Source organism: Lagenorhynchus albirostris, chromosome 10 (assembly GCF_949774975.1).
Source record: "Lagenorhynchus albirostris chromosome 10, mLagAlb1.1, whole genome shotgun sequence".
In the NCBI taxonomy this organism is placed as follows: domain Eukaryota; kingdom Metazoa; phylum Chordata; class Mammalia; order Artiodactyla; family Delphinidae; genus Lagenorhynchus; species Lagenorhynchus albirostris.
Genome location: NC_083104.1, coordinates 19,864,463 through 19,883,620, shown reverse-complemented (window position 1 = coordinate 19,883,620; position 19,158 = coordinate 19,864,463). Strand labels below are relative to the sequence as shown.

The window sequence follows — 19,158 nt, the reverse complement described above, 5'->3', positions numbered from 1 at the left end:
GTGTTGTTCTGGAGTTAATCTCTTAATTTTGTTAAACATTCTATGATTATGTAAAATGGTAACAGAAAGAGAGGGTGGCTAAGGAACAAACAGGAATCCTCTATACTTTCTTTCCAACTCTTTTGTAAGTCTAAAATTATTTTAAGATAAAAAGGTTTTTTTTCTTGCAAAATTCCATGCACATAGTAGGTATTCAGTGTTAGTTTCATCCTATTAATATCCCTCTCTTGATCTTGAAATATTTATGTTCATCAGTTTCCTAAGACAACTTCCTATTGTTCCTCTTTAATTAATCTCTCTCTAGGCGCCAAGAACAAAAAAGGGAGAGGGAGGAAAGGGGAAAAAAAAAAAAGACCACTGAAGAAAAACCTTAATCTAATTTTGCTCTGCTTTGTTGTGAGATGAACTGGTTCTTTAAACAATGTCTTGACATCTCTCATCTCAGGCATCCTGATATTGGCACTACAGAAATACAGTGCTAATGATGACAACGTATGTGTCTAATGAGTTCAATTAGGTTGCTAGTTGTTCTTCCTTTTGCTGTTACTTTACTTGTAGACAAAACTAACACTGTCACACATCTTGAGAATGCTATAGTTCATCTTTAACGGATGGAATTTTGTTCTTATTTTGTTAAATGTTACATTTACATAATTGTGTATGTCATTGGTGTTTATGAGGATACACCAAAAAGTAAAAGTTATCCTACCTCAAACACAGAGAATTATTAGCCTAAAATTATAATGGGTGGTGTTCCTCACAGTGATAACTCATGGAACCCAGGAACCAAATAGATTTTAGATAATGAGACCTAGTTTTCTTCTTCTCCTCTAAGATTAGTCACTTATTCTTTGCACAGAAGTTCCACTGGTGTCAGGAATGATTTTTTTTTTTCTTTAAATCGCAGAGTACATAGCTTTAGAAATTTCTGACAGGAGGCCAGATGACATTGCTTATGGTTGTTTTCATTTTTTGCAGTTAGGTGCCCTTAAAATTTTATGTCTTGGTGGTGTTATTCCATTCAAGTTAAAATCACAAAGTGACTCTTGTAAAATAACACCTGGTGGTTGAATAGTTAACTGTGGAGCTTACTGTTGTCGAAATATTCTTATCTCTAGACACAAAGATATTTATATGAAAACTGCATTCTTTGTGACAAACCAGAATCTTATTTTGCTGTGGCCAAATGCAATGGACATCTGTTGTTTGTTGCCTGCCCAGCGCATATTCCTCCCTTTACTATTAGCAGAGGCTGTGTTTGGGGGGAGGTCCTACCCCTATAATCCCCTTATGGTTTTGGGAGGACCCTCATCCTTGCCCACGCTTGAAGGGTGGACCTGTGACTCAGACCCGGCCAGACACTGGAGTCTTTCCTCTTGGCCACAGAGATTGGCTCAAAATGAGTGTATGATCCCAGCCAGACCAAAGAGATGCAATTCAGAGAATCATACTGGAATGCCTGGAATAAAGAAACTCTTCTTCCTGGAAATGAATCTAAGATGTCAACCTGGAGCTACTTGGGGAGGGGGGAGACTTGTAACAAGCCCAGCCTGGTAAAGGAAGGACAGAGACCAAATCTAGTGACATCCTTTGAACAGTACATGGATCCAGTCATTCTAAAGAGAATGAATCTATTCTTCCCCCTTAAACTAGTTTGAACCAGGTTTATGGGTGTATGTCTCTTGCAACTAACATAATTCTATCTAATTCACAAAATTTTCATGCATTTTCTTCTTCCTTCATGAATCTAACTCAGGTGAAACACATATTTCCATTCATTTCATACATATATATTGAGTACGCACAATACAAACCAATGAAGTGGTTAAAAAGATTTTATTAGATGTAATCTGTGCCTGCAAACAAAAATGTGCAGAAAACCTTGTAGAAATTGGTTGACTTTTCAGGAAGAAAGAAAGAGAAAGTTTGAAATTTCTATTGTCTTTTCTGTAAATGGAATGTTATGCTTTTTTTTCACGGAGGACAGTTAGGGAATCCCTAGAACACGGTGTTTAAGAGCATGGGTTTGGGCATCCGATGGCCTGGTTTGTGTCTTTTACTTACCATATGACCTATAAAGCAGTTAGCCTCTCTTAGTATTGATTTTCTCATCTTTGAAGTTAGGACAGATACACCTAGATCATACAGTTTTTCAAGGACTGAGAAAATACATATAGATTATATGTTATTATGCCTGATACGTAGCATTAAATGATAGTTTTTTAAACATAATTGCATAACATGTGATTCAGTATAGTTTGTCACCAATTTTAGAATTTTGGTTTGGTTTCCAACAAGAAAAAGATTATTTTAATTTACATCTCCAGCCCATATTTTCTTTCTTTGCATCAGATTCCATGCAGATATACAACTGCATGCTGGTCATGGCCACTAGAATTTCTGACAGACACAGAAAATTGACCACGCTCAAAACCAAACTCAGTATTTCTCCTTTGCCCTAAATCCACTTCTGTTTTTGAAATCTCAGTTTCAGTGAAGGTGCCATCGTACACCCAGAACCCTGCTCACTCCCACATCAAATCAGTGACCAGATTAGCTCAGCAGCCTTCCAACTGTCTCTCTGCCTCTTTTCTTTTACCCCGTGATCTGCTTTCTACATAATAGTCAAAGTGATCTTCTAAATTAACACACTTCCGAAAAGCCAACAATGGTTTCTCACCAGTCTTAGGATAAAGGCCAAACGCCTTAACGTGGATTCCCTTCCCTTATGACCTGGTTATCTTCACCGCTCACGTCTCAGCTCTTAACCCTCCCCAGCCATACCTGCCTCACCATTCCACAATCCTGCCCTGGAAACTTCTCTCGTCCCTCCCTTGCATGCTCTGTTTTGCTGTATGGAGTTTGCATCTGTGGTTTCTTTTGTCTGAATAAGTACTTAATTCCGTCTTCTTAAACTCCCTCCATTGGTTTAATTTTACTTATCTTTTATATCCCAACATACATAGAAGGAGTAGACTTCTTCCAAATGTCCTAGCCTTCCTCCACCCACGACTCAATTAGATATTACAATAGCCTTGCACTCTCTGATCACACCACCTGTCATGCACTATATTTTATTTCTATATAGATATGTAGATACAGATATGGCATAGTAGAATTACCAAATCCATCATCTAATCTAGTACCAGGAATTCTTAACCTGACTTGACAAACCTCCATAGATAGAAATTCTGGGAGGTGGTGGCAGTTATGGACTTACCTGGGGAAAAAATGACATCTTTTTCTCATTAACTTCAAACTGAAATTCATCATTTCCTTCCAGTGTGGATGGAGGCAGCAAAGCACAGTAGTGTTAGCAGTTGGCTATGACTTGGTCACAATAGAGCAGAGATATTTCGTAACACGTTACAGTTATTGCTGATCTCGTGAAATATTTATGCTCGTCGCTATCAAGGTAGTCGCTAGACAGGCCACAAGAATTTATTTAATAGATTAATAAAGAAGCACATATATTATTACATCAATTTTTAAATTATAGAGATAATTTCATTATCATTGATTTTCTTTATAGCCCTCTGTATTTGATCTATTTAAAAATATTATCCCAAGAAAGAGTTCATAGGCTTCGCCAAACTTCAAAAGGGCTTTAGGGCACAGAAGCGGTAAGAATTCCTGCACTTGATTCAAAGCTGTGTGAGGCCAGACCACGTTTGGCTGGTTCATGGCCATATTCCCAGGGCTCACTCAAAGCCTGGCAGATTGCAGGTGCTCAATGAATATGTACTGAACTGAACTGAGGTGAAAGCTAGACTAATTTTCATCTGCCGTTATTGAGAAGTACACACCCCGTGAATCTGGACAGTTCACTTGTCCCTGGAGGAGAAGGTGGCCCCCGTGGTGGTGGATGGCTTACATTCTGATTGGAGGTATGTCATGCTGATGTCCCAGAGTTACATGGGATGAGGTCTTGCTGAGAATCTGGCATTAAAACTTAAAAAGACATGATGAGAAACAGTAGCTAATTCTTTCCCTCTATAAAAAGCAGCTGGCAGCCTTGACCTTGAGCAATGCAGAGACAGGTGAATAACTGTCAATGAACAAGCGTGATCTACTTTATACAGTCCTATGTTTAACTTGACTTGGAGCCAGTTTTTCAACTGGATAACTCTCATGCCAACATCTGCTCCAAGCTGTGCTCTTTTATACATAGTGGGCAGCTTGTGCACCAGAGGAAGTTGTCAGACGGCGGTTGTGCCACTGGGTCCGTTGGCAGCCAGGCTGTTCTCGATTATCCACTGCAGAAGTGCTCCCTGATCAAGCTGCTGCCCTCACATTCCAACTGACAGCATTGGCTTTGGAGTGGGCTCCCAAGAAGGCCATTTTCTTTCCCTGCAAAAGTATTTTAAAAGGTGATACAGATCAAAGACCTCAAAAGACCCTCAACTCCACGTCAGGAGACCTTTGAGAGCCCCTTCCTGAAGTAAAATTGCATTCACGTGTCCATCCATTCAACACGGTTTTGAGAACCTACTACGTGTAATTTATTGTTTGGGGGCGGGGTGAGTCAGTGAGTAAATCAGTGGCCAGAGAAATTAGGACAGATAATTACAACTTCCATCTGTGTCCCTTTTCAGGTCTGAAACAAATGGGTAGGGGCAGGGACAGCGGCAGACATATCCACCGCACCTTGGATATGGCGTCCTTATGAGTCTGCAGAGCCACCAAAAATGAGAGTCTCACTCCAAAGAGAAATTGGGCCAATCCAAAGGTGGTGTTTTTAAAAATGTGGGCTACCTGTGCCAGAATCACCTGAGCTCTGCCTTGGACCTACCTTAATCTACGGGGGTGAAGCCCCAAATGTTTCTAATACATACTCATTTTGAGAACGATTGTTCTGAGTGATTTGAGAAAGTCATCTCATTCAGTGTGATGGATTTGGTCTCTAACATCTCAAAAACCTACCAGGCAGATGGCTGACCTTGCCGAGGGAAGGGTCACAAAGCTGAAGTATAATAAATATGTGGCTGGGAAATTCATTGTTCCCCCCTCACTCCGGGAATTGGTCTTCACCTTTCACCAGTGATGGTAACTAGGTCCAGGTCATACGTCATCTCCAACAGTTTGGTAGAGACTGTTTGAAGCAGTGTTTTGTAGATTCTGATTCCATTCTTTGGTTCAATAGGAAAGAATTTTGTAATCAATTAGCAGTGTTAGCCATGGACTCTCCACAGGGGAATAGCACACCCCTCATCACCTTGCTTCCTGTCAATGCCTTGCTTTAGCCTCCATCACTTTCAGGAAGCGAGGAAAGGCATGCACACACTATCCAACTCTGCTCCCACTCTGAAGAGGGTTTGGCACTGGATAGGACGTAAGCGGGCTTTGAAATTATACTGTTGCGAGTTTGCCTGCTCTGTGGGGATTTGTACACTTTTGCATCTCTCTCCTTAAGTGCAGATCATTGGAAGGCCTTGTCCAAGAGGGAAAAAAAATAAAAATAGAATTTGTTTTGAAATAAAACAAGATAGATCTACAGCCTTCCATGACCTGCCCTCTCTTTCATAAGTTGAGGGTCAGTGGAAAGTAATTATACCGTTAGTGCTCTAAACAAAACACTCCTTACTTTAGAGATGAGTTCTCTAATGTGGCCAGGGTTTATCTTTTATTATAGAAGACTTCTTTAATCAGGAAAATGTGTGTACTAAGGTAGTGGAAAAGAAAACTGCCGAGGCTGGAAACTGGAATCGTCCGCTCTTAGGGAAAATTTATATAAAACCCAATTCATTTTGTTTGTTTGTTTGACTTTTGTTTGTTTCTATATTCTTTGATGAAAGAAAAGTTACAATATTCTTTGCCTGAATTGCTCCATATTTTTCATGAAATATTTCATACTCAGAAGCCTATCTCTAATGCGTACACAAGGTATATAGGTAGCAGATATCCATGCACCTATCATCCACTTATAGAAAAAGTCCTGCCCTGAAGCCCCAGCACGTCCCTAGCTGATTGGATGCCCCCGTGTCCCTACCTTGACCCTTCCAGAGACAATCACCATTTAGCCATCTTGAAGTTTTTTAATTACTAAGGGATATGATAATTATAACTCCTTACTAGGCAAACTCTTGAAGCTTTCTCATTGAAAATGTTCCAGACTGGCTAGCCACGGTTTAACTCTTGCTTGTTCTAATTTGTGTCCCTCTCAAATTGCTAAAACAGAAAAGGCTCTTGGTATTACAGTAAACTGTGTTTCATAAGTGGGGGTGAGAGGTAGGGAGTTCTTGCCCCTGAAGATCCAAATGTGACCACAAAATTAGGAAGCCCACGAATGGCAGACTTTTCTGGAAGGGACTATTGAGAGACGGATGGATGACGACATAAAGTACATGAAGTTAAATCCAAGTTTCCTGACAATTGTTTGAAGAAAGGATTTCAATCTTACCTGTAGAGGTTGGTTGGTTGGTTGGTTTTGTTTTGTTTTTGCTTTGTTTTATTTTGTTAAATACAGACGCCAGAAGGTCCATTTGGGACCTTCTAAAAATGAATGCTTGGAGATGGAGGTAGTTATGTTGTATATGTCTGTGTATCTATTTTTACATGCATGTATACATACATGGTGAATCTGATGCGCAATCCTGGTTAAGAATCACTGGTGTAAAAGAAGCTTTAGATTTCTTGCATCCCTTTTGCAGTCTGAAATTACTTCAGTGTTCCCTAGACCTTCGGCTCTTAGCTAGGCACCGTGGAGAACATTTAGATGAAGAAAGCTTTGTTCCTGCCCTCAGGAAACTTAGAGTGAAATGGTGGCATTGTTCTGCAAATGAGGTGAAAGCTGATGGTCCACCTGAGTGTCTCAGGATAGTGTATAAGGGTTCAGCTAGCTGTGCCTTAAAAATGTAGTCGCAAGTCTGGAAGTAGGCAATCCTAGATTGTTAGCGCTGCTCAACCATCCTGGCAGGGCCCAGGCTCTTTTTAACTTCTACGCTACCCTTAGTGAGTTAGCATTCATTCTCATGCTTGATGCGCTATGTGGTCAATATGTCTGGTCCATCTCCAGACATGGCATCCATGTTTCTGGCACAAAGAAGAGAAAAACGGTACTGTGCTAAAATGTTTAAAAAGACTTGCCAGTGAAGTCTGGCCTTTTAAAATTAGGAAAACAGGAACTTCCCTGGTGGCGCAGTGGTTAAGAATCTTCCTGCCAATGTAGGGGACACGGGTTTGAGCCCTGGTCTGGGAAGATCTCACATGCCGCGGAGCAACTAAGCCCGTGCGCCACAACTACTGAGCCTGTGCTCTAGAGCCCACAAGCCACAACTACGGAAGCCCACGTGCCACAACTACTGAAGCCTGCACGCCTGGAGCCCGTGCTCCGCAACAAGAGAAGCCACCGCGATGTGAAGCCCGTGCACTGCAACGAAGAGTAGCCCCCGCTCGCAGCACCTAGAGAAAGCCCGTACACAGCAACCAAGACCCAACGCAGCCAAAAATAAATAAAATAAATTTTAAAAACATTAAAAAAAAATTTTTTTAATAAATAAAATTAGGAAAACAGTAGCTTTCCAGGAAGCCCTACCCAACAGATTTCCACTTACATCTCCTTGGCCAGAAATGTGTCACACGGCCAAACGTAGCTGCAAGGGAATCAGGGAAACTAGTCATTTTTCCTAGGCTTGTGGTCCCCCCAGTCAAATTCAGGGCTCTGTTAACAAAGAAGAAAAGGAGAATGGAAGTGGGGTAGGCAACTGAGACAAGACTGATGTCTTCTTTGGTGGAAGGGAGCGTGGAATATGAGAGCTAGGCCCTGGACCTAGAGAAAGATAAGGATGCTTCCCTCTTTGGGGAGTTCACAACTTATCACTCAGTTAGAGGAAACTCTTCTTCTGCCCATTTGACTTAAGATTTGGGTTAATGCTCTTGGTAATGGCCATCTTTCAACTATACATATATTGATTTCCTGACTCTGAGAGCACTCTTTTCAGGTTCTTACTGTGCACTTCACTGACTCACACAAATGCCAACAGCAATAACTATGTCCCCAATAAGTGCCCAGTCCAAGTTAAAGGATATTTTTTACCCTGATTAACATAGGCATTAACCAGTATTTCTGCATACAGTTGCCTCATTTAAGCCATAGTATTTGGTTTACAGACTTCAATTTAAAAAACAAAAAAACTATTAAGTGATGGAGCTCACAACTAACTGTATGCAATTTATGCCTGGTACAATCTGATTTTGGAGAAGGAGGGCCTGGGGGTGGGGTGGGGGTGAGGCAATTAGAATGGTCTTGGGCAATATATTAGCTCTGATTTTGTTCCCATCCAAACTATGAAAAATATATTACTGTGTGTTCTTACTACATTTATTGTGTTTTGTTTAATTTAGTCATAAACCTATTCTACAACTGCCTTCCTCCTATAACCAAATTTCCTGGATTTAATTACTTCTTAAGGACCAGTTAATTTGGGTTTTTTTCTTTTGCCCTGTCAACATGCTGGCCCTCACTTCCTTAAGAGATTAATTTTAAATTCTGGAGAGAATTTTGGTTTTGCCCACTGTGCAAAGGTCTCATTCAGAATGGACTGGGTTGGAATCACTCAAGATGCCAAACCCCCTTAGAGCTGGTAAGAAAAAGAGAACATTGGGTATCAGAAACACGATCACTGGGTATCCCTACCCATGCCCCATAACTAAGCTGCCTGCTGAAAGTTAGGTGAAATTAGATTTTGTTACTGGTATTCAACATGCGCTATTATGCTTTTCTAATAATAACTTCAATAATAATATAACCTTTGTTTAACTTGGGCACCTGGTTCGCTAAATGAGACCCCCAGCTGTCAGTGAAATACCTACCTCAGTAAAGGAGTGAAAAGTTAATAAATTCATAATATGAGTAAAGAAAATAATAATAATGCTTTGCTTCCCTCCAAGGAATTCAAAGCGCTGTGTGGGTACTATTTCATTATTCTCCATATAAATCTTAGGTTCACGGTAGGAAAAAAGAAAAATTTTTAACCTTAGAAGAAACTGACTATGGAATTACAGTCTGTTTTGACTCCAAAATAAATCCCCAGTCCATCTACTTCTCTCCATCTGCATGGCGTCCGTATGATCCAAGCTGCAGTCAACTCGCCTGAATTACTAAATAGTCTTGACAAATTTCTCTGCACTCGTTCTTCCCTCTCCATAAGCAGTCCCTGACAGAGCAATCAGAATGCTTCTCTTTTTTTTCGTTGAATCAGATGCTATCACTCCTAAGCTTAAACCACTTCAATGGTTCTTCTTCATTCTTTGCCTTTACTTTACCTACTCTCTCATCCTCAGCTTCCTTTCTTTTCCTCCAGCAAGCCAAGAGTTTGCCTATTTCAACTCGCTGGCCTCACTCTAGCACATCAGGTTTTGGCACGGCCGTTCCATTCTCTTCCTTCAGGTCTTAGTTAGTCATCCTCTCATCAAGTCTTTCTTAAGCTTCCTACCTACCCAGAGTAGCTCCCCTCTCCGCGTTACTCTCTATCCCACGAGTACTTCTTTTCTTTACAGCATCTATCTCACACTGCATTTGTCTTGGTATGCTCCTATGTGTTCCCTGTTGAGGCTTCTTCCCCTCACCCCACCCACAAGTCGAACGTAAGCTCCTGAGAGCAGGCATGTTGTTGGCAATATTCTACTGGTGTATCTCCAGGGCTTCGCGTGGGGTCGGGAGCCCAGGAAGTGCTCATAAATATTTTTTGAATGAATGAATGAATGTTGAGATCATTACTGTCTGTATCCCACACAACTCCTCTTGTTTTTCTCTTTTCCACAGTCACAACTAAATTCAGAAGGTATGTCTGTGTCTGTGCACACCTTCTCACGGAGGTAAAGGGGTTGAATGCTTGTTTTCCACCCAAGCTATCTGCTCAGCCTTATAGGGACCTCTTCCTCAGTAACACCATGTCCTCCCTGTCTGTGATAATATCCAATATCTAATCTCTGATCTTTGAGAAGCTCACTGTCGTCATTCCAGGCTCTTGTATCCTTCTGGCAAAGCTCGGGTGCATGCTGAGTTGTCCTCTAATAAAGAAATCCCTTCTTTTAATCCAGGGAGTAAGTTATTATGGATTGGATTCTCCCAACACAAGAGGTATGAGTTGGTAACAAATTCTGGGGATGATCTCCAAAAACAAGCAGCTGGAAATAAAATTCCACCTGCAAAGGTCCCTCTTATTTTTTTTTGTTGTTTTTTTGTTTTTGTTTTTGTTTTTTATTTTTGCGGTACGCGGGCCTCTCACTGTTGTGGCCTCTCCCGTTGCGGAGCACAGGCTCCGGACGCGCAGGCTCAGCGGCCATGGCTCACGGGCGCAGCCGCTCCGCGGCACGTGGGATCTTCCCGGAGCGGGGCACGAACCCGTGTCCCCTGCATCGGCAGGCGGACTCTCAACGCTGCGCCACCAGGGAAGCCCCAAAGGTCCCTCTTATTAACGCTGTGGATCCTGTTCCATTAACGAATCTCATTGAAGGTCCCTTTTGACCATTGTGAGTTTATCAAATTCCTGATGATAGATCATAAATCTAATTGTCTCTTGACAGACTTTTTTTTTCTAAAGCGGGTTTCTTCCAGGTGTTTGGGTATGAATCAAGCCCTGACTTTAATGCACTGATAGGAGTTAGCCTCCGTAATAAACTTAATCAGAAGCCGAGGCCACTGCGGTATCACAACACTCAGATTCTTAGCTGCTAATCAAATTCTCCTCACTTCCTTTGCAGAGGGCCACAAATCCTTTGGGGCCTAAGGAATCAGCCTCATTTCTCGGTGTGGGAAGTCTCCATGGGAGTCCATTCTTTATTAAACTTGCATATCAGGCATTTCCACTCTTATTCATTGGTGAGAGGGGTCCTCTGAGCCTAACATTGTTTGGCCCTGCTGAAATGGGCAGTGGCCAGTGGGCAGTGGTGGCGCCAGGGCAGCAAAAGCCCCCGCCCAGAGCCATGCCAGCCCACGTCTCCAGCTTGTCATGATTCGCGACTTCATCCATTCTTTTGAATCGGGAAATAGAATTGGACATATCTGTTGTGTATGTCAAGGCCCCTCATTTGTCAAAGTATTAGTGGTCCAGTGTCAACATAAATACATCTGTCCATAAATCTTGACAGGTAGAAAGATTTGTTGCATCTGAAAGGCATGACTCAAACATTAGACCCCTTTTTGATTCCTAACATGATTATCTTTAAAGGCAGGCATTTCAGATGCCTTCTGAATTGACTTCTGTCAGGTGATTGAGTGGCTCCCGCTGACTTATCTACTATTATGAAGTTAATACCATCCTGGCCCCTGCTGTCACCTGCCTCGAAGGCCACCTGGAATGTGGCAGAAATTACATTCTTGATGTGGTCATTATTCTTTACTGTGGAAATGCCATCGTTCTCAGGCTTTGATTTTGTTCTGTTTTTTGAGTAGGACACTGTCATCGTTTTGTTGGTTTGCGGGGAAATGGGTTTGGTACATTGGTCAAATGAAGGATTTCCTAGCACTCGGATAGCCAGGAAACTCATAAAACTCTACCGTGAAAGCAGGCCTCTGCTGTGAGATAGCAAATAGCTTTGTAATCACTTGATGGGGGAATCTGCGAACCCAAGAGGAAGGAAATGTCATCTGGTGGTGAGACAAAAGGGCTTCTTCTTTGTATGACAGTTAGCATTTATTGAGCGTTTATTACTTGCCAAACTCTCCGCTAAGAGCTTCCCGTACTGTATCTTCTTTAATCTTCCCAACCACCTAAGAGATACTATTAAACTCAGGCCCAGGAGCCTTCCCTAAGCTGCCTAAGGCCGACAGCTGGTAAGGGGTGGAGCAGATATTTGACACCAACTGTCTGACTCAACAGCAATCAGATTTCCTACCCTAAACTCTTAACCGCTGTCCTATGCTGCAGCCTTCTTGTCTTTGTTTCACTTTCTAAGGCGCTAAGGGTTGCTTGATGCTTTAATTTACCCTGCTCTAAAATAGGCCCAGGGACGCTGGGAAAGCTTATGAAGATCACACATTTGTCTACTCTCTGGTGTTTAAGATGAGCCCAAACCCTGATTTTTGCCATTTACATTGAGATTTGGAAATCCTCCTTCTTCTCCGGGAATTCTGTTGTAGTAAATGTTTTACAACTAGGAGATTAGAAATATGTCATTAAAACGAAAAAAACAAAACTATGGCTGTTGTGCTCATCGTTGAAAATACAGAATTCCCTAATTCATAGTTCTGTTTCTTATAATCTCACTGTTTGCAGTCCATTTTTTTCATCTTTCTTGCTTTTCTTCCTTCTTTATTCCCTTCTGCAAAATCACTAATATTGAAGATTCAACTTTTTTTTTTTTTTTTTTTTTTTTTTTTTTTTTGCGGTACGCGGGCCTCTCACTGTTGTGACCTCTCCCGTTGCGGAGCACAGGCTCCGGACGCGCAGGCTCAGCGGCCATGGCTCACGGGCCCAGCCGCTCCGCGGCATGTGGGATCTTCCCGGACTGGGGCACGAACCCGTGTCCCGTGCATCGGCAGGCGGACTCTCAACCACTGCGCCACCAGGGAATCCCTGAAGATTCAACTTTGCGGGTCCCTTTTGGAAACCCTTTAATCTCCAGCCGGTATCTTCTCCTTCTTTCTGAGACTGCTCTGACCCCTACCTGTGTTGTTTGTTCAGATACATCAAACAGAAATTTCCCTTCAGGAAAAACGAATCAGGTGCCAACTCTGCCGACCAGCATTTCTTTAGGGTACTCATTTAAAGGCGTGTTTTCCTATTTGAGTTTGATGGACATTCATTCCATACCTACTATGTATATCCTGGGAAATCAAAGGTGAAAACTTGAATCTGCTCTAAATCTTTAAAATACCTGGGGGACAAATGGATATACACGTACGTTCACGTATGTGAGTCAGCATTTCTTTCAACTGAAGGTAACAATTATAAAATAATGTATAAATAGTGTAATGTGGACAATGTATAGAGATGCTAATAGATTTTAGATTAAGAAAAAAATTGTGGTAATACAGAAAGGCTTTGTAAAAGAAGCATGATTCGTGTGATTAGTTAGGACAGTGACAGTAGTAAGCAGGTAGCCTTCAAATGGGTGGTGAGGGAGGAAAGGACATTCAGGCAGGGTGAACGCATGAACAAAGCCTGAGACAGAAGTAAAAATACTAGTTTGATTGAAGGATGGGCAGCACGTGGCCATGGAGGAATGTGGACTAAATCTGGGAGCGATAGAGCCCATTCATTTCTGCAACAGTTGGGTGACATGACGAATGGGTGCTTGGAGGATATTAACGTGTCAGCCGCGTGAAGAATGCTTTGAAATGGTGAAGAAGGTAAAGGAAGACAGAGAGATGCTGTTCGTGATGTTGGAAAAGCTGAGGCTTTCTTGGCCTGCCTTCCCCCTAACTGTCACCTCTTCGGTGAGCCTTCTCTGGCTATAGTCGCTCATCAGTCCTGCTCTATCACATCACCCAAGGAAGACAAGTTTCCTACTCCCAACAATGCAAAAAGAATAGGGCCATTTCCTCTAAGTGAGCTGTCTCTTCCACAGAGAACAGTCTTAACCTGCTATAAGTTTTTACAAATGTAGGTTTATTGGCACCTCCTGCCACCCTTAATCCTAATGGGGCAGAAGATGAAGGCCTACAAGCCCAGAACTGATAAAGGTGATAGAGATCCCCTTTCCAGGTAGGTTATAAAGAAGTGGTCCCCAAACCTCGGCACCTGGAGAACTCGTTACACACAGATGAATGGACACCACTCGCAGAGTTTCTGATCCAACAGATCTGGGATGGGGCCTAAGAATTTGCATTTCTAACGAGTTCCCAGGTGTTGCTGATCCCACTAGTCTGGGACCTACACTTGGAGAGACAGAGAGCACTTTTAAGGTGGAGGAAAGAGGGTGTTGCCCAACGGCAAGTTGCCATAGCGCTCCCTATTGGTCAGAGCAGGAAGTGCAATTCAGAAACAAGGCTCCTGCCCTTAGAACTCTTATCATGAACTAGTTCCTGCACGTCCTAGCTACAACAGGCTGCCCCGGCAGAGGGCTGGAGGGATCCTTCTTTTACAGGGCTGAACACAAGAATGTGTCCAGGCATTACGAGCTGGTCACACACATACAGAAATCTACCAAAATTGCGATCCAAACAGTATCAGCTACACCATCTCTGTTGCACTGTAACCACTGTACATCATCTTATTTACAACTTAGAGTCTGTGAACCTCCAATACGATTCTTCATGATGCCAAGTCACACGGTTTTTCACATTGTGCCCTCCCCGAAATCAAGATGCAGCTGATATTCACTTTCCACAGGTCTTTGGTACTCACCACTCTGGTATGAGAAGGGTGATGGTTGGTGGGGGGAGGTGATAAGTGAGAAGAAGCAGAGAGAAATGGACAAAGACGCGGGAATATGTATTGAGGGGATGATCAGAGGAAGGGAAAATATGGCGCATCTGGGCAGAGGAGACTAGCAGATGCAACAAGTGGGGAGAGAGGGGGAGAAACAAAAGAGAGCATAAGAGAAGAGACGGAGAAGAGGAGGAAATAGAGTGCCAAGCAGAGGGACTTCCTACCAGAATTACCCACAGCGAGGTTTCTCTCTGCCTGTTGCCACAGCGGAGGACACCTTTCCCTCTGTTTGCAAGGATGATGTATGATATACATCCATCTAAGTGAATTTGAAAGAGCTCTTTGCACAGTGCAGAATACAAGTTCTAGGTGGTGAGAAAGCCTTGTGCTATATTTTAATTAAAGCATTTCTTTCTTCTTTAGTGCATACAGTAATGGTGCCCCTTATAGTTGTGGAGCCTTAGAGCCGATGAAATAGAGTGATTTAGGGAACAGGACCATGACAAAACAAAGAAATGTTTGTAACAAGGTTGGCTTTTCTTTGGAAATTTTCCAGGTGGCCATTTCCAACATACTCTGTTTTAATTCGCTGCATAACACTTAGCATGACAAGGACCTGCTCTTTCGATAATATTTTCTATTGTTTATCTGCTTGTCTTTTTCTTCTAAAACAGGGGTTGGCATTTTCTGTTAAAGGGCTAGATAATAAACATTTTAGGATCTGTAGGCAGTGACGTCTCTGTCACACCTATTCAACTCTGATGTTGTAGTGAGGAAGCCACCATAGACAGTATGTAAACAAATGCACATGGCTACATTTCAATACTATTTTATTTTTTAAATAAATGGGCTGACAGGCAGTGGCCCAGACTTGGTCCCTGGGCAATAGTGTGTCCATCCCTGGTCTATAGGTAAGGTGGGAATATAGATGTGTATGCTTCATCCGCCATCTTGAGCCAGGAAACATTTATTTTTAATAACAACTTTATTGAGTTGTAATTCTCAATAATAACCTACCATACAATTTACCCATGTAAAGTATATAATTCACTGGTTTCTAGAACATTCACAGATATGTGCACCTGACATCGCAGTCAATTTAGAACATTTTCATCGCCTGAAGAAGAGATCCTATATTTAGTTCTCATTCCCCTATTCCACCACTACTACCACCACCATCCTAGCCCTTAGCAACCACAAATCTAATTTCTGTCTCATAGACTTACTAATTCTGGACATTTTATATAAATGGAGTCATATAATATGTGGTCTTCTTTGACCAGCTTCTTTCAGTAAGCATCTTGTTTTCAAGGTTCATCCATGTTGCCGTAAGTATTAGCATTTCTTTCCTTTTTATGATCAAGTAATATTCCATTATACGATATACCACATTTTGTTTCTAAATTCAGCTGATAGACATGTGGGTTGTTCAGAACACATTTTTGAATCTTTTAACCTCTTCGTTTGTGTCACTCAAAACTCTAGAATTCGAAAGTGTGCCTGGACTTACAAACACACACACACACACACACACACACACACACACACACACACATACACACACATGCATATACACATCAGGAAGCCCTTAAGTAGAAAGTTTCAATTAATTAAGTTAAAGAAACTAACTCTACTGTTTTTATTGCACTTCTAGACTCACGCACATTCTGCCAATACTCTGTGGAACTCAGGGCATTCCTGACAGGCTCCCTTCCCACTCACTTTGAGTTTCCCTGAATTCCCAGGCACTATGGATCATCCAGAATCCTGTGTTCAAGGAGCTTCTTGAAGGTTATATGCAAACAAGGTAGCAAGGAAGGGTGAACACACACATTACGTGCATCTCCTCTGTTCACATGCGTGGTCTGTCATTATAGGACTTCACCTGCAAAAACAAAACGCTGGTTCAAAGGTAAAATTATTTAAAATTTCAAGATGGAGACAGCAGAGCATGAGGGTAAGTACAGACCCTTCTGAATTTAGGGCCCTGTGCGACTACGCGAGCCACGTTCCCATGGAACTGGCACCGTCTCCTTGTGTCTATCATGAAACACATCCACGTCTTCTTCAAATGCTGAACACTGGACCTTCAAGAAGCATGAAAACGGACTTCTGCTGTGTTACATCCCTGACATCTCTAAGAAACACTCCAACAATTTTCCTTAGCCCTGTAAGGAACCAGTTTTCCATGTTCTCTGGAGGTTATGAGCTTAGATTTGGTCATTGAAACACAGTTTGTACTCTCTTCCTTAGAGCTAGGGCAGACCTCATGCAAATTTCAGCAAATGTGAAAGCCACGTCCACTAATAACATCCCAAAATGCAAGAAATGAGATGGATTCGGCATAAATTGTCTGCACTTTTCAACCCGTAACTGAACAAAGTCATAATTGCAAATCTCCTGGTTTTACTTGTCACTAATAATGGTCTCTTACTTGACCAGCATGAAGTGTTATAGTTACACATGCTATGAGAATTCTAATTTTCAGTGAGGAGGGTCAACTTCCCAGCCCTGGTTTTTACACGAATTATGTTTCTCTTTTTGTGGCAGCTTTTAACTTGCATATGTAAATTCAGTTACTTGAGGGGAAAATATCCAGGCATCTTGGGTGACTATTATAATGACCATCCCTAACTTATATAGTGTTTGGAACTTTATATCAGGTTATTTTACAAGAAGAAGTGGCAATGCACTTAGGGGTATACAGGGTTTCTGTTGGAATCCCAATTTCAAGTCCTACTTTAACAAAAAAAGACTGAGTTAACCTTCCAGTGAATACTCTCTGAAACAGTCTTAGAAAATGGGAGGAATCTGATTTGTATGTCTCTTCTCATGAGCTTGCTCCCCAAATTACCCAAATAAAATGTTCCAAAACTGAGATGCAAAATAATTCCCATTCCTTCTTTGCTTTCTAGTGGGAAAAAAAAAAAAAAAGTAACAGAATACCCTGTCTGGCAAACAAAAAAAAAAAGAATGCAAATTAATTAAGTGGAGAAACCTTTTTCACTAAAGGTACACAGAAGGCCCGAAAACACATTAGACATTTCTAAAGATCACAAATATAGCAAACACTGAGAGCGGGCTGTCAAAAAAAAAAAAAAAAAAAGAAAGAAAAAGAAGCCTTCTCTGAACATAAGGTTCTTAAAAGACATTTTGAGAGGAATTAAATCTCTCTTGCACCTTTAAACTCTCTTTCTCAGCTATCAATAGAGTCTGCTGGATATGGAAGCGGTTTAGGGTGACACGCCCTTCACTTATTTGGGGAATGTGAATTTTCTCTCCTGCCATTACCTGGCACCCGGACAAGTGTTATAAAAATATGTCATCATAAGCAGCCTAGAATAAATACTCAAATCCTCAGGGTTGTTTATCATTTCTCAAATGTCTTCCCCGGATTTTAACATCCTAGATCTTTGTTACGTTTGGGGAGGATAGATTGTTTGCAGTATGCGTGGATGGCCAACCCAGAGGTCGCGGCATGTAAGTCAGGGAGGCTTCCAGCATGTGGCAAGGCGCCCAGCAGCTTACCTCGGACCACTTTTAAACAGATTCCTGGACTGAGGGTATCGCCGCTGATCAATTAAAACCAGCACAAATGTTTCATTTTGTTTGATAGAATTACTGTTTAAAATGATGACCGTTGTATTCTTGGCCAATGAATGAAATGAAATCGTATCCTTCCGTGGAAGTGGAAAATACACAACCGCATCCACTTTCTGACATGAAATGCTTATTGAACACGTTTAGGTGCAGAATACCACCATGGGAGCCAAGGAACAAGGAACAGAAAGATGAATTCAGTCCTGAAGGGGGGCTCACCAGGCAGTGAGAGGAACAGATAACACTTACCAATTCAGTCAACTCACATCATCCCATGTCTGGAATGCCATCGACCTTGCACAGTGGCTCTCTCGGTCTGGCTTCACTCCATTTTGTAAAAACACTGTGCACACTGGGTATATTTAACCTATAACTAAATCCGGTTAGTTTAACTCTCAGTCTATTAGATTTGAATTCAACTAACTCTCGATGATTCTATATTTTTTCATTGGAAGATGCAGTGATTCTGGCCATCTGGAGAAAGGCTTCACGAAAGGTACTATTTGGAATCCACTTGCAGTGGATTAATGAACTTTAATCAAATAGAGAATATGTGCCTGTGTGTGTGTTTATCAACAAGTCCATCAGCCAAGACATACGTGTGTAAACACCATCACACATTATAGCAGGATGTCTGTTACAACAAGGATCTGGCATTTCGCATGACCTTAAAGCGTTCCCTCCTGGAGGCTCTTCGTTTTCGATGACAGCCGGCTTCGTTTGTTAAATAAATAACAATACTTCGCTTTCATATTGTTATATTCTGCCTTTTGAAACATTCCCTGTAGCCTGACGCTGCCAGTACCAAGCTGGCTTTTTAAGTGATTTGTCTGTAACCAGGCAGTTTTAGAACTTTTACTTCCTTAGTCTGTGCTAAAAAGCAATTCAAGAAGACTTAAAATTCTCCTGGGGGCTGATTTTATAGCAATAGGGAAAGTGTACAAATGTTGCACGAACAGCCAATTTCTTTCTTCGGTGAGGGAAACGGCCTTGACAGTAGAGCCTCAGTACAAATGGTTTAACGCCATCGTAAAAACCACTAACCATTGGGTATTAACATGCTTTTTGTCATGAAGTTTTTATTGAAAATGATATTTTGAAGCTACTAATTTGGCGGTGATTTTTACCCTCAGGCATTTACAGTGGATGCAACTTCCCCCTTCTGCTTGGAGGGCCACGGAATCCCTTGTCCTGGCCACGCCGGGAAAGGGAGATTAGCTTTCTCGTCCACCGCCTTGGTGGT

At 41.8% G+C, this 19,158-nt stretch overlaps 1 long non-coding RNA gene across 1 annotated transcript in view; it reads left to right on the top strand.

The window, feature by feature from the left end:
- LOC132526847 (uncharacterized) overlaps nt 1-19,158 on the top strand; it is a 348,584-nt gene that overhangs the window by 220,008 nt on the left and 109,418 nt on the right. The window lies entirely within an intron of this gene.